Source organism: Artemia franciscana, chromosome 7 (assembly GCF_032884065.1).
Source record: "Artemia franciscana chromosome 7, ASM3288406v1, whole genome shotgun sequence".
In the NCBI taxonomy this organism is placed as follows: domain Eukaryota; kingdom Metazoa; phylum Arthropoda; class Branchiopoda; order Anostraca; family Artemiidae; genus Artemia; species Artemia franciscana.
Genome location: NC_088869.1, coordinates 51,236,287 through 51,250,347, shown reverse-complemented (window position 1 = coordinate 51,250,347; position 14,061 = coordinate 51,236,287). Strand labels below are relative to the sequence as shown.

General features: G+C 36.6%; 1 protein-coding gene across 5 annotated transcripts in view; it reads right to left on the bottom strand.

Moving 5' to 3' along the window:
• The window catches only part of LOC136029430 (uncharacterized), a 157,134-nt gene that overhangs the window by 28,375 nt on the left and 114,698 nt on the right, over positions 1-14,061 (bottom strand). Inside the window, exon 1 of one of the 5 annotated variants that reach the window (XR_010618042.1) lies at positions 2,407-2,931. The exons of the other annotated variants lie outside the window; for them this stretch is intronic. The gene's annotated coding sequence lies outside the window, so the exon portion shown is untranslated. Of the gene's footprint in view, positions 1-2,406; positions 2,932-14,061 lie in introns of those variants that run through there. 5 annotated transcript variants of the gene reach the window in all.

Genomic DNA, 14,061 nt, shown 5'->3' with positions numbered 1-14,061 from the left:
GGGACAGACAGAGCGCAAAAAACGAATGAAAAAAAAAACTTTTGTGGACCAATTTCGTATTTCCAGACCTGAAGGTCGTCTGAATTTGTTTTAAATTTGTAGCCTTGGAAAAGAAGGCAAAAGTTCATTTTTCTACCACCTCCTCCCAAGTATTAATTTTCTAGCGTGTAGGTGCACATCAAACAGTTCGTGGTAACTAACTGTAGTAAGGAGCGACCCGGCTCAATAGTAAGCGAAACTCTAAAAAACGGAATTTTGATGCTAAGAGATACATCAAAAGAATCAAATTTTCACGCTGATTCTAAATATATAAGTTTCAATTAATTTAGTCTTTGTCATCAAAAGTTAAGAGCCTGAGAATATTTGCCTTATTTTGGAAAATAGGGGGAAACATCCCCTAAAAGTCATAGAATCTTAACGAAAATCACACCATCGCATTCGGCTTATCAGAAAACCCTATAGCAAAAATTTAAAGCTCCTATCTAAAAAAATGTGGAATTTCGTATTTTTTGCCAGAAGACAAATCACGGGTGCGTGTTTATTTGTTTGTTTGTTTTTTTCCCCAGGGGTCATCGTATCGACCAAGTGGTTCTAGAGTGTCGCAAGAGGGCTCATTCTTACGGAAATGAAAAGTTCTAGTTCCCTTTCTAAGTGATCAAAAAATTGGAGGGCACTAAGGCCCCCTCCCACGCTAATTTTTTTCCAAAAGTCAACAGATTAAAATTTTTAGATAGCCATTTTGTTCCGCATAGTCGAAAACCATAATAACTATGTCTTTGGGAATAACTTACTCCCCCACAATCCCTGGGGGAGGGGCTGCAAGTTACAAACTTTGACCAGTGTTTACATATAGTAATGCTTATTGGGAAGTGTACAGACGTTTTCAGGGGGATTTTTTTGTTTTGGGGGAGTGGAGTTAATGGGAGGGGGCTATGTGGGAGGATCTTTCCTTGGAGGAATATGTCATGGGGGAAGAAAAATTCAATGAAAAGGGCGCAGGATTTTCTAGCATTACTATAAAAAAAACAATGAAAAAATAAACATGAAAACGTTTTATCAATTGAAAGTTAGGAGTAGCATTGAAATTTATAACCAACAGAGATTATTACGCATATGAGGGGTTCTAAAAATACTTTAGCATAAACAGCGAGCTATTTGGGACGAGATAAATACCTCGCTCTTTACGCTAAAGTATTTTAGTAATTTCAACTATTTATTCTACGGCTTTTGTGATTCAGGGGTCATTCTTAAGGAATTGGGACAAAATTTAAGCTCTAGTGTTAAAAGCGAGGTACTGACGGGGGTTATATCCCCTCGTATACGTAATAAAAACATGAGAATACAAAAGTTCGTTACGTAAGCTAATTTGTAAGTTACGTATATTCTTTACTAATAAAAACATTCGTAAAAAATTAGAAGTCCTAGTTATCTTTTTAAGTAACCAAGAAATTGGAGGGCAACTAGGCCTCCTCTACCACTCTTTTCTTCTCAAAATCATTCGATCAAAACTCTGAGAAAGCCATTTAGCCAAAACAATAAATATGCAAATTTCGTTTTAATTATTCATCTGCGGAGAGCCAGAATCAAAACATGCATTGATTCAAAAACGTTCAGAAATTAAACAAAAAAACTAGTTTTTTAACTGAACGTAAGGAGCGACATTAAAACTTAAAACGAACGGAAATTACTTCGTATATGAAAGGGGCTGCTTCCTCATCAGCGCCCGGCTCTTTACCCTAAAGTTTTTTTTACTGTTTTAAAAAGTAGAGTTGAAAGAATCAAACTTTAGCGTAAAGAGCGGGGCGTTGAAGTTTTTTACTGTTTTGAAAAGTAGAGTTGAAAGAATCAAACTTTAGCGTAAAGAGCGGGGCGTTAATACTTAAATAATACTTAAACGCATGTAGAAACCCAGGTACATCTCAAAACAATGTCACAGTCCGATCCAAGTGGAAGCTAACCATATCAAGAAACATACATGAAGCAGGAGATCGACTTTGTCAAAAAATCAAAGAAAACAAACTATTTCACATAAAGTAGACAATGCTATTAATGTGGTGGAGAATATTCAGCCTCCCCTAAATGCCCAGCTGAAGGAAAAATATGCAGCAACTGTGAAAAACCAAATCATTTTGCAAAGGTTTGCAAAAACACTGAAAAATCACTAAACTTTATAAACCAACAACAGCAAAATCACAATCACAGGAATGACAGCAGTGATGAGCTATTTATTGATATTATATACATGGACAAAGGTGATGATCAGCCGTATGTAAAGCTCTTGATCAACAAACAAATCAATATCATCTTCAAAATAGATACTGGTGCTCAAGCTAATATGATACCTGAAAGACTTTTCAACACTTTCAAACCACGACCAAGAATTAACAAGACCCTACAGGTACTCACCAGCTTTGGAGGTCAGAAAATCCCCACACTTGGTTTATGTAACCTTAAATGCGCATTCACTAACGGATGCAGCGAAATACAGCCCTTCTTCATAGTAGGAGATGCCCCCATACCAATCCTTGGCTTTGAATCCAGTCGCAAGCTTAAACTCATCAGGCTGATACTAACAGTAGTTGGGTGAACGCCGTGGTTGTAATTGAAAAGCCTGACAAAAGCCTCAGAGTTTGCATTGACCCACACGACCTGAACAAGGCTATCAAAAGGTCACATCATCCCATGCCAACATTCGATGTAGCAATACTTAGACACGATGGGGCAAAGTTCTTCAGAAAACTAGACGCTCGTCTTGGTTATTGGTCCCTGGTCCTAGACAAAGAATCATCTCAGCTGACAACCTTCAACACACCATACAACCATTACAAGTTCAAAAGAATGGCATTTGGACTGATTTCAGCTCAGGACGAATTCCAACACCACATGGAAAAAGCGTTTGAAGGCATCCAAGGCTTCTCTGTTATTGTTGATGATATTATCATCTCTGAAAAAAAAAAACAATGAGGAATATGATGCAAATGTTTGCAAGTGCTCTCATAAGGGCCCGTGAAAAAGGAGTCAAACTAAACCTCCAAAAATGTGTATTCAAGTGCAATAGCATGCTGTATTTTGGGCACGTGATATCTGAAAACAGAATCCACCCAGACCCACAAAAGGTCCGAGCACTGCATGAAATGTGGACCGCTTATACAAGAGATGAACTCCAGACAATATTAGGAAGGATGAATTGCCTTGCAAGGTATATCCCAAATCTATCATCAATAAATCAGCCACTCAGTGCCCTAGTAAAACAGCAACAATTTAAGTGGGAACAACAGCATGATACATCATTCACTAATATCAAAGAATCCATTTGCAGCTCATTAGCATTCTTTGATCAAACAGCAGGCAATGTTGAGCTACAAGTCAACACCTTAAAATTTGACCTCGGTGCCACCCTCAGCCAAAATGGAAAGCCAATCTCCTTTGCATCATGCTCACTAAACTCCACCAAGCAGAACTACTTGCAAATAGAGAAGGAACTTTACGCTATCCTATTTGGCTGTGTACATTTCCACCAGTATCTCTATGGCCAAAAATTCACGGTCGGCTCTGACCACAAACCCCTGCAAGTAGTCCTAAATTGCCCAATATCAAAGTCATCACCAAGACTGCAGAGGATGCTTTAAAGGATTCAACAATACAATCTCATAATAGCATTTTGCCTTGGCAAGGAAATTCCTATTGCTGATGCGTTGTCATGGCTAAGCCTCCCTGAAGAAGATAAGAAAATGGAAAAAGAAATAGAATCATACAGTCACTCTATCACATCTCTTCTAAAAATCAGCAATTCTAGACTCAAGAGACTGAAACAGAAGACAAAACCCTACCACCCCCCGTTAGCTGAGCTTGCCCAATCAATCCAAAAAGGTTGGCCATCCTGCAGAAGAAACCTCCCTGCAACGCCCACCCCATTCAGGAACATCTGCCATGCACGCTCCATTGACCAAAATTCCAACCAAAAACAGCCCTTAATGCCATGCAGCATACATCATCTACCATGGGAGAAGGTTGGGTGCAATCTATTCTACAAGAAGGAAAATACTACATCATTACTGTTGACTATTTCAGTGGCTTTTTTGAAATCGACAAATTGGGGGAAAATGCAAATTCACCTCACATAATATACTGTCTTAAAAAGCATTTTGCACCCTCATAACCAACAACGGCCCCCAGTTCACATCCACACTATTCCAGAAGTTCATGGATAATTGGGAAATCTCTCAAACTACATCATCCCCAAACTTCCCTCAGTCTAATGGACTAGCAGAAAGAACAGTGCAAACAGCCAAAGATATGCTTATCAAAACAGATATTGCAGGAAATGACTTTAACTTAGCATTGCTGGAGTAGAGAAACACCCTGGTTGATGGTCTAGCATCCCCATCACAACTGTTGATGAGCAGAAACCTAAGGTAGTTGTTCCCTGCACTAAACAACTTTCACCATAACAACCAAAAACCATTCACCATAAACGATTTCAATAGAATTGGATAAAACAACAGTCATGCCAAAGCAAATATCATGACAGACAGTCAAAGGAACTAAAACCTTTGCAAATCAGTCAACCGGTCCAAGCTCAAATTTGTGGGAAACTTTGGCAAGCTGGAATCATCAAAAGAGTAGATACAAACCCAAGATCATACATAATTGAAACAACCAAGGGAGGAACTTACCAACACAACAGGCAACACATAAAAACACTGAACCACCAACCTCAATCACCAGACCTTGCTGACCATGAGGAGGACAGCCCTGAAGCCAAAACTTCACCAGCACCTATAAGCCCATCATCAATAGCCCCCGTCCCACCTGTAACACCGATAGGGACCCTTCCCCAACCTATAAATTTCAAGTGTAACTCAGAGCTCCACACACTCCCTTCCAGCACCATTCACCCAACCCAAGAAGGACCCCAAAACTCCCAATACATAACCCATAGTGGCCAACTTGTGAAGCCAATACAGAGACTTGACATGTGAGAAATTCCCTAAACTATGTATAGTATGTGACAAATAAGTTGTGAATAAGTAGTGAACTTATAAGTGTAGTGCCACATGGAAGAACCCTTGTTTAGTTAGTTTGATGTAGATGGTCAAATTTTATGAAAGTTTTGTACCAGTCATCTAGTTTGGAAAAGAGGAAGGATGTAACATTCTAACTCACTTTTCTATTCTAGGTGACCAGGGTTTCTAGCACTTATTCAAATAAAATAAGAGTGTCCATGGTAATCACAGAGGCATCAGCTTGGTTTCTGTAGGCAGCAAACTATTAAGCAGGATGACACTTAATGCATGAGGAATGGTTGAAGGTATTAAGTTGAAACTTTCATCGTGTATTATGGGGATGTTGAAGAAAAAACCAAAGATGCTATTTGCATACTGCTACTAATGCTAATACAACAATTGTTACTATACAAATTACTCAAGGATGTGTTTATTAATTTTAACTTTTGGGAAATGATAAGGAAAATAATCAATTGAGCAATAAGGAAACACTTTTATGCTAATACTACTACTACCATGGCTACTACAGCTGCTACCACTGCTACCTTTATAATAATTGTTATTATACAAGCTAAGGGTATTAAGGTGAAGCTTTAGAGGGATATTTATGCTGATTGTTGAAAGGGTGGCAAAGCAATATCACAATAACAGTTTACATTATAAAGTTAGACCTTTCTGGGCAAGTTGTGGTGAAGTTTTGAAGTAGCCAGAAGACACTATTTGTATACTTTTATGAGTTTACTGTAACTAATGCAAGTAAGAGAATTATGATGAAACTTTGAGGGAACGTTTAGGGGAAGTTTCAGTTAAATGAAAAAAATTATATGCATGCAAGTTTTAAAAGGGCACATAAGCAAAATCATTGGGAGTACTGCTCTATCATAGCTAGTAATATTGATATTTTATAGGAGCTAATTGGATCAGAAATTAAAAGTTCAAGTGCACATTTTAAGAGTCAGAAGTTATTGGAGGACAATCAGCTTTCTTGTTTAGCCCATAATTTTCTAAACACTTTCAATCAAAATTTTAAGACAGCCATTTTGTTCAACTTAGCTGAACAGTCTGTTATAAAAATATCTCTAGATAAATTGGGTAGGCCAACCCCCTAAAGTTATGCAATTTACCCATTATGCGTTAAAACTAAATATTGTTTTAAAATTAAATCAGAACACACTGTTTTTATGCTAGTTGCCAATAAGACATATCAGCAATATTCCAAGAACAACTGAGAGCATTAAGTTCAATTTTAGGGGGTTACTTCTATTACTTAGCCAGGACAATTAACCATCCTGGCCAAGTTGATTGGTGTGCTGGATTCAAGATCCTTTGTCTGAGAGGGCACAGGTTCAAATTCCAGTGTACCCAATTGCTTAGTTTGGGATGGGGGTCAGTGGCGTGACTCTGTAAGCTTAGCCAGAGTCGACCCAGCTCTAAATGGGTACCTGGAGAAATCTGGGGAAGGTAAACAGGATGGGTGTGCAAAAGCACAGGATGGTTGGCCCCCGCCCCCACCCCATCACAATTCCTGGCTGAAGGGCCATGAAATGGAGATCAGCACTGCTGGTAGGGACTGTAAAGTCTAATGCTGTATCCTTTACCTTTTTTTTTTACTTCTATTACTACTGTTGCTTATTAAATTTGACTAAACCCAAAAGAGTGTAAGTGTATCCAGGTTTTCATAGAGCAGATAAAATTTTTGGGGGATGTTAGTAAGTTTTAATTTCAGATCAACTAGAAGAGGTATAAAACAAACTTAAGGAGGAATGCTGTTAAAAAAATTTGAAAAAGTTTTGTGGTAGATAAATGCTAAAAATGTGACACGTTTTTTTGTGCAATGCTTTGTTCTTAGAATTTGGTGATTCAAACAGTTTGTAGTAATAAACTTTAGGTTAACAGTGGCATGGGCTAGCAGCAACCAAAACTCTAAAGAAAAAAGTTCAAATTGTAAACTTTAATCAAGTTTAATGTTAATGAACAAAAACTCCAAGCCTCAGAAAAGTTGCTGGGTATTTTAATAAGCAAAATAATACCCCTCAAGGGGTAGTGGCATGAAAATTACACTGTCAAATTTGGCATATCAGAGAGCACTTTTGTAGAGGTTTCAGTCTCACATCTACAAAATGTGGAATTTTACTTTTTTTTGAGGAGGAAGGTCATGGGAATGTGTTCTTTAGGGTTTATAGTATACCCTCCTCCTCCCCCCATTCAAGGTGAAAAAGTCCCCCTGAAAACGTCTTTACAATTCTCAATAACCATTACTATATGTAGACAATGGTCAAGGTTTGTAACTTGCAGCCCATCCCTAAGAACTGTAGGGGATTAAGTTGTTTCAAAAAAGATAATTGTTTTTTGACTATGCTTAACAAAATGACTATTTAAAAAAAAAAATCATTTACATAAATCAAAAATAGCAGAGGCCCTAAAGCTAATCCATGAAGGATGCCAAAACTCACCTGTGAAGGTGATATAAATTAACCTATCTTTCAAAGATGACTGAAACCATGATAATACTTATCACTGTAAATCACTGTTAAATCTTTATTATACCATCTAGAAACTTATGATATTCTCAATAAATACAAACAGCATAAAACCTGATGGAACAAAAAGCTTAAAACACCAATTTTTTTAACCTTTAAAATCTGTAGTCACAGAAACCCTACAATATTCAGCATTAAAGACAATTTTGAGAGTGTCATACTTGAGATCTATACAAGTTCACAAATGACTATATCAAATTAAAAAGTAAAATTGTAAAATCAAAAAGTAAAATCGGAGTAATTGGAGTAAAGACAAATTAGAGTAATGAGATAAAATTGCTTTGTGACAATTTTAAAATGTTATTGTGCTGCCATCTGTTTTATTTCTCTTGGACATTAGATAGCACAGTATTATCAGATACCTGGATGAATTAGGCCAAGTAAGAGCTCTTGGTGCCAGGACCTATAACAAGTGTTACAATTGTTGTGAAAACCTTACTGTCATTGGACTGCTTATACTCTTGTAATTTTTGATGTTCTGAATACAACATGGGATGAAATTGAATGAAATTTTTATGCACCTGAATCTATTTTCTGTGTTATTACTACAATAGAAGACCTACTAAGGTCATACCCAAGCCCTCAGACAATTGTTATTAAGAGTGATAAATGTTCAGATCTGAAAAATATTGGAATCTTTTCTATTACTCTATTCACTGTCAATAAAAAGGTATCATCCCTATTTTGTACTGTTTTACTTTCATTACTCTTGACCATTTCACAGCAACACCTTGAGTGACATTAATGAAGCAGTGTCAGAGAAAATAGCACACTTGAATTGAGTATGCCAGTAAGTGAAGTAAGTATAACAGCACTAGACCCTTAAGGTGCAAACCAGCAGTGCAGATCTCCATTTCATAGCTCTTCAGCCAGGAAGTGCAATGGAGGGTTGGGGACCAGGCATCCTGTGCTTGCACACACATTTCCTGATTGCCTTCTTCAGGTACCCATTTAGAGCTGGGTCAACTCTAGTTGAGCTTAAAGTGTTCACATATACTTAAACAATTCACATTATCTACTTCTTATAAATAAATTACTCTGTAGCAATTGTTTTAGAGCCTTTAATGTATTTGGTTGGTTTTTAAGACAATTTCGTTTTAAAAAGTAATAAATCATTCATCTTTTATATCCTTGTCACATTAAAAGTTTCTTCATAGCTTCAAGTATTTTGAATGCATTGATGAATAATTGGTATTAGCCTCATCTTCCTGTAGGAGCTGTCATAGTGGGAAACAAAATCCTAATAATTAATCAAGGGAGGCAAAATCTAAATGAGGGGCTACAACAAATTTCCCTCTCCCCCTCTATATCTGAAAAAAAACTAGATCTGAGTGGTATGTTTACTTTATTGGTAAGCCATTTAAATAAACTGCTATAATTTTACTGTAATTTATTGCCTAAGGACTTACAAGGTTTTAATGAAAAGCATAGCCATTTAAACTTTAAAATGTTGTTTTTTTATTGGAAACTCTTCCCAAAGCCCTTGTTTCCCTATATGCATCATGTTGTTTGAAATAGTTCAACAAAAATGTAAAATTCAAAAGAACAAGAAAAAAACAAATTATTATTTTCAAGGGTCCATAAAGGGCTTCAAACATAATGTTCAGTTAAAGAGCTATATTTGGAAATAACACAGACAAAAAATACATTTAGTGGGCCTACTCTCTTTATTTTAAGGTAAGAAATATAGTGTCCCATATTTACCAAAGCCTTCATTTTACCTGAGTTTGACTTCCTGCTATATTGGAAAGGGTTTAGGTTAGGAAAATGACACTTTCAGGCATGGGTCTACAGGCTAAAGTATGTCCCAGGAAGGTATTTTAAAGTATCCATCTCCACTCCTTCTCCCTCAAGAGGAACTTGAAATTTGCCTACATGACAGGTCTATACCTATAGAAATTTTGACAAAAAAACATTTTACCTTGATTTTCAGTTACTAGTTGCTTTTTCTCTGCCTTTAGTTCTAAATGCAACTGCTGTTATAAGAGTAGAATTTTGAACTAGGCTATATCAATATTTTCTTTTCAAAATTTAGGAAATGTATTTGCATATCTTTAAAACCTTATAAAATAAAATTGAGCAAAGTTAGGAAGCTGAAAACAATTTTGTTGTACTTCAATTAAGCAGAAGATCTATTTTGCAAGGTTTCACTTTTATAACTCACATATTTATAAAGGTCAGGATCCTCTAGAGGGAGAAGGAGTGGAGTTAGCTGCTTCAAAATACCTTCCTGAGACATAATTAAGTCTGTAGATTCAGCCCTGGAAGTTTCATTTTCCTAACATAAACCCTTTCTGAGATAGCAAGAAGTCAATTAACACGAATTTTCGATTTGAGACACACTTCATGGCATATATTTGCACATTAATGGAATGGAGTATGTGCTCTGTTAATGTAGGCCTATAGGTTAACCAGAGACACAGCAAAGACCTGCAAATTTTGTTATAGTTTTCCATTAGAAAAGGTCAACAACTATACATTTAAAGAAGTTAAAAAGAGCTATATATTTACCATTTTTTATAATTGACATTTTTCTTTAGCCCGCCCTTTGGCTGGCTAAAATGACAGCCAAAGGGCTATAGTCCGCCACACCCAATTTGAAGAAATGATCCAAGATCAGGAAGTGATGAAAAGACAGTTGAACAGATTTGCCACGTTTTCGGTCTATGGATATGCCCTGAGTATCCATAGATATCACACTTAAGGGAATTAAGTATTAAGAATCCACCAAAATTATGGGATAATCCCCCCCATTGCAAATCCTGGCTGAAGGGCTATGGAACAGAGGTCAGCAACACCGGTAGAGACTGTAGCTGCATGTAAGTCTAATGCCGTATTCTTGAACTTTTACCTAAAAATTTTGCTATTACTCAGTAGTCGAGGTTCCGCTCTATCCATCTATCGAATTAAAACTGAATAAGAACATTTCATGTTTTGTCTAATTCCCTCTTCTTCAGTCCTTGGCAAATCTTCATTTTAACATCCATGGTCAGACATTATTCTCCGTCACTACATATGGCAAACTTAATAAATTTCATTTGTGGTTGGAGAAATTAATTCTACCAAACAGTTCGTAGTAACGAACTGTAGTAAGGAGCGACCCGGCTCAATAGTAAACGAAACTTTAAATAACGGAATTTTGATGCTAAAATATACATCAAAAGAATTGGATTCACATGCTGATTTTAAATATATAAGTTTCATTAAATTTGGTCTTTGTCATCAAAAGTTACGAGCCTGAGAAAGTTTGTCTTATTTTAACAAATAGGGGATAACCCCATCTAAACGTCACATAATCTTAACGAAAATTACACCATCACATTCGGCGTATCAGAGAACCCTATAACAAAATTTTCAAGCTCCTATCTACAAAAATGTGGAATTTCGTATTTTTTGCCAGAAGACAAATCGCGGGTGCGTGTTTATTTATTTTTTTTCTTTTCCCCAGGGGTCATCGTATCGACCAAGTGGTCTTAGAATGTTGCAAGAGGGCTCATTCTAACGGAAATGAAAAGTTATAGTGCCCTTGTTTAGCGATCAAAAAAAGAGGAGGGCACCTAGGCCCCCTCCCACGCTCATTTTTTCTCCAAAGTCAACAGATCAAAATTTTGAGATAGCCATTTTGTTCCGCATAGTCAAAACCATAATAACTATGTCTTTGTGAATGACTTACTCCCCCAGAGTCCCTGGGAGAGGGGCTGCAAGTTACAAACTTCGACCAGTGTTTACATATAATAATGGTTATTGGGAAGTGTACAGTCGTTTTCAGGGGATTTTTTTTTGGTTTTGGGGGTACAGTTGAGGGGAGGGGGCTATGTGGGAGGAGCTTTCCTTGGAGAAATATGTCTTGGGGGAAGAAAAATTAAATGAAAAGGGCGCAGGATTTTCTAAAATATCTATAAAAAAAACAATGAAAAAATAAACATGGAAAAGTTTTTTCAATTGAAAGTAAGGAGTAGCATTGAAACTTAAAACGAACAGAGATTATTACGCATATGAGGGGTTCTAAAAATACTTTAGCATAAAGACCGAGGTATTTAGGAGGAGATAAATACCTCGCTCTTTATGCTATAGTATTTTTAGTAATTTCAACTATTTATTCTACGGCCTTTCTGATTCAGGGGTCATTCTTAAAGAATCGGCACAAAACTTACGATTTAGTGTAAAGGGCGAGGTATTAACGAGGGTACAAACCCCCTCATATACATAATAAAAATTTAAGAATAAAGAAGTTTGTTACGTAAGTTAATTCTTAAGTTACGTATATTTTTTACTAATAAGAAAATTCGTTAAAAATTAAAATTTATAGTTGCCTTTTTGTGTAACCGAAAAATTGCATGGCAACTAGGCCTCCTTCCCCATCCCTTATTTCTCAAAATCGTCTTATCAGAACTAAGAGAAAGCCATTTAGCCAAAAAAGGAATTAAAATGTAAATTTCATTTTAATAATTTATGTGTGGAGAGCCAAAATCAAACATGCATTAATTCAAAAACGTTCAGAAATTACATTAAAAAACCAAGTTTTTCTAACTGAAAGTAAGGAGCGACATTACAACTTAAAACGAACAGAAATTACTGCGCATATGAAATGGGTTGTCCCCTCCGCAATCCTTCGCTCTTTACGCTAAAGTTTGACTCTTTACCACAATTCTGCTTTTTAAAACAATTAAAAGCTTTACCATAAAGAGCGAGGGATTGCGGAGGGGACAACCCATTTCATATACGGAGTAATTTCTGTTCGTTTTAAGTTTTAATGTCGCTCCTTACTTTCAGTTAGAAAAAATAGTTTTTTTTTATGTAATTCAAATCAAGAACGAAGTGGGGTCGCTATAATGCATATACATCAGGCATTGTTATTGGATCTTTCAACTCTGCAGAATAAAATAACCATCTCAAAGTTTTCATAAGATAAATATGGGGGAAAGGGTTAGCTTGGCAAGCAACATATTAACTATTGTCCTCAGGGTAAATAATTAATTTGCCATATTACATACTAACTCGATTGCCTTAAATCACTCTTGCAAGCAATAAGGATGAATCCTGTAGATCCTGGTCACTTATTATGAGGGCTTAGCTTATTGGGCCAACCACATAGTTGGAGAAAACATTGTTCTTTACCCTACTATTAACAGGTTTCTGATAGAGATTCAGGGGCGTACTATCACGTTCTTGAGGAACTATCTATCTGGAAAAGGTTTGGGATGATATCCTGGTCACAAATGAATGTCACACTTCTGAGTTCTCTTGTCACCCGATTTCCAATGATCCTCTTTCCGAAACTGAAAATCTTGGATTACTAATTGGCTCTCAAGGGGAACAATGACAATAATTTTGAAGTCTCTAACTTCCGAAATCTGATTAAAACAAAATACATAGATCCCTTTAAGTTTAGAAAAACGCGGGGCGTAGCACATTATACCAAAGAGACTGGGAAACTCATTAGAATTAGATCTTAGGTAATTTAAAATGGAGAGAATTCCCTAGCACCACTAACATTGCAGCGTGTGGCGACATCTTTAAAAGAAAAAAAAACATCAAAGCCAGCTGGATAATTGACAGAACTAATTAGTAGTGTTACAGGATCAAAGCTGAAATTTCTCTTGGTCCTTGTCGGCCAACCGTCTAGCGTCTAGCGCCAAACGAAAAACAGTTCGTACCTGATTGGGATGGGAGGATGTCATAAGGAAAGTTTTAAAGGAAATGGGGGATCCCTGGGAGGATGTAGAGGGAAGCTTTGAATAAATTGGGATGGGAGAGGAGTGTTCGTACCTGGGTTGGCATCAAGCGGCTTGGTGCTGCAGTGAGATGTTAGCAGTAGTAGTATTTCATGTCAAAATCAAATCTTCGCTAAGTAAGTCTGGATTAGCGTGGAAAAATCTTGGCAGGGCTAAGTAGGCTTTTCAACTTTGAGCAGGCAATTTCATTCCTGACATTATGCCACTTCCTTTACTCTCTCCAACATTTAATGTATCCAAAATAAGTGACGTGGTCAATCACAGAAGTTTAGATGGCGCTGGTGATTTTCAGTTTTCCAAGGAAAAGAAAGGGTTTTCCCCTTGTAAAAAAAAAAAAAAAAAATCTTTTGTGAACTACAAATACAGTGTACAGAAACCGTCCCCCTCCACGTTGGATACGGCCTTGCCTGACAATTTTATAATCTTTAGTTGTCATCCTTGGAGATAAATAAATTTGTAATGTTTGAGTTTTTTCATACGAAAAGCTTTATAAAATTTAACTAATTAGCTTCGCTTATTCCTTTATTTGGCTCAATGTGGGTACAAAGAAAAAATCATTGTCCTAAAAACGTTATAACATGAAACGACCAAAAAGAAAATACAAGAAAATCCTTATTCTCAGCCAGCTAAGATGGGTTAAACTGGTAAAAAAGTATTTCTGTTTTGATGACCTTGCTAATTTAAAGTGTACCTAATCTTTTAATTTACTCTATGTGGTCTGATCGATTGTCTCAAGGCGATTTGTTTTAAATCCAGTATGTATGCATGCAGGAGGAGAGG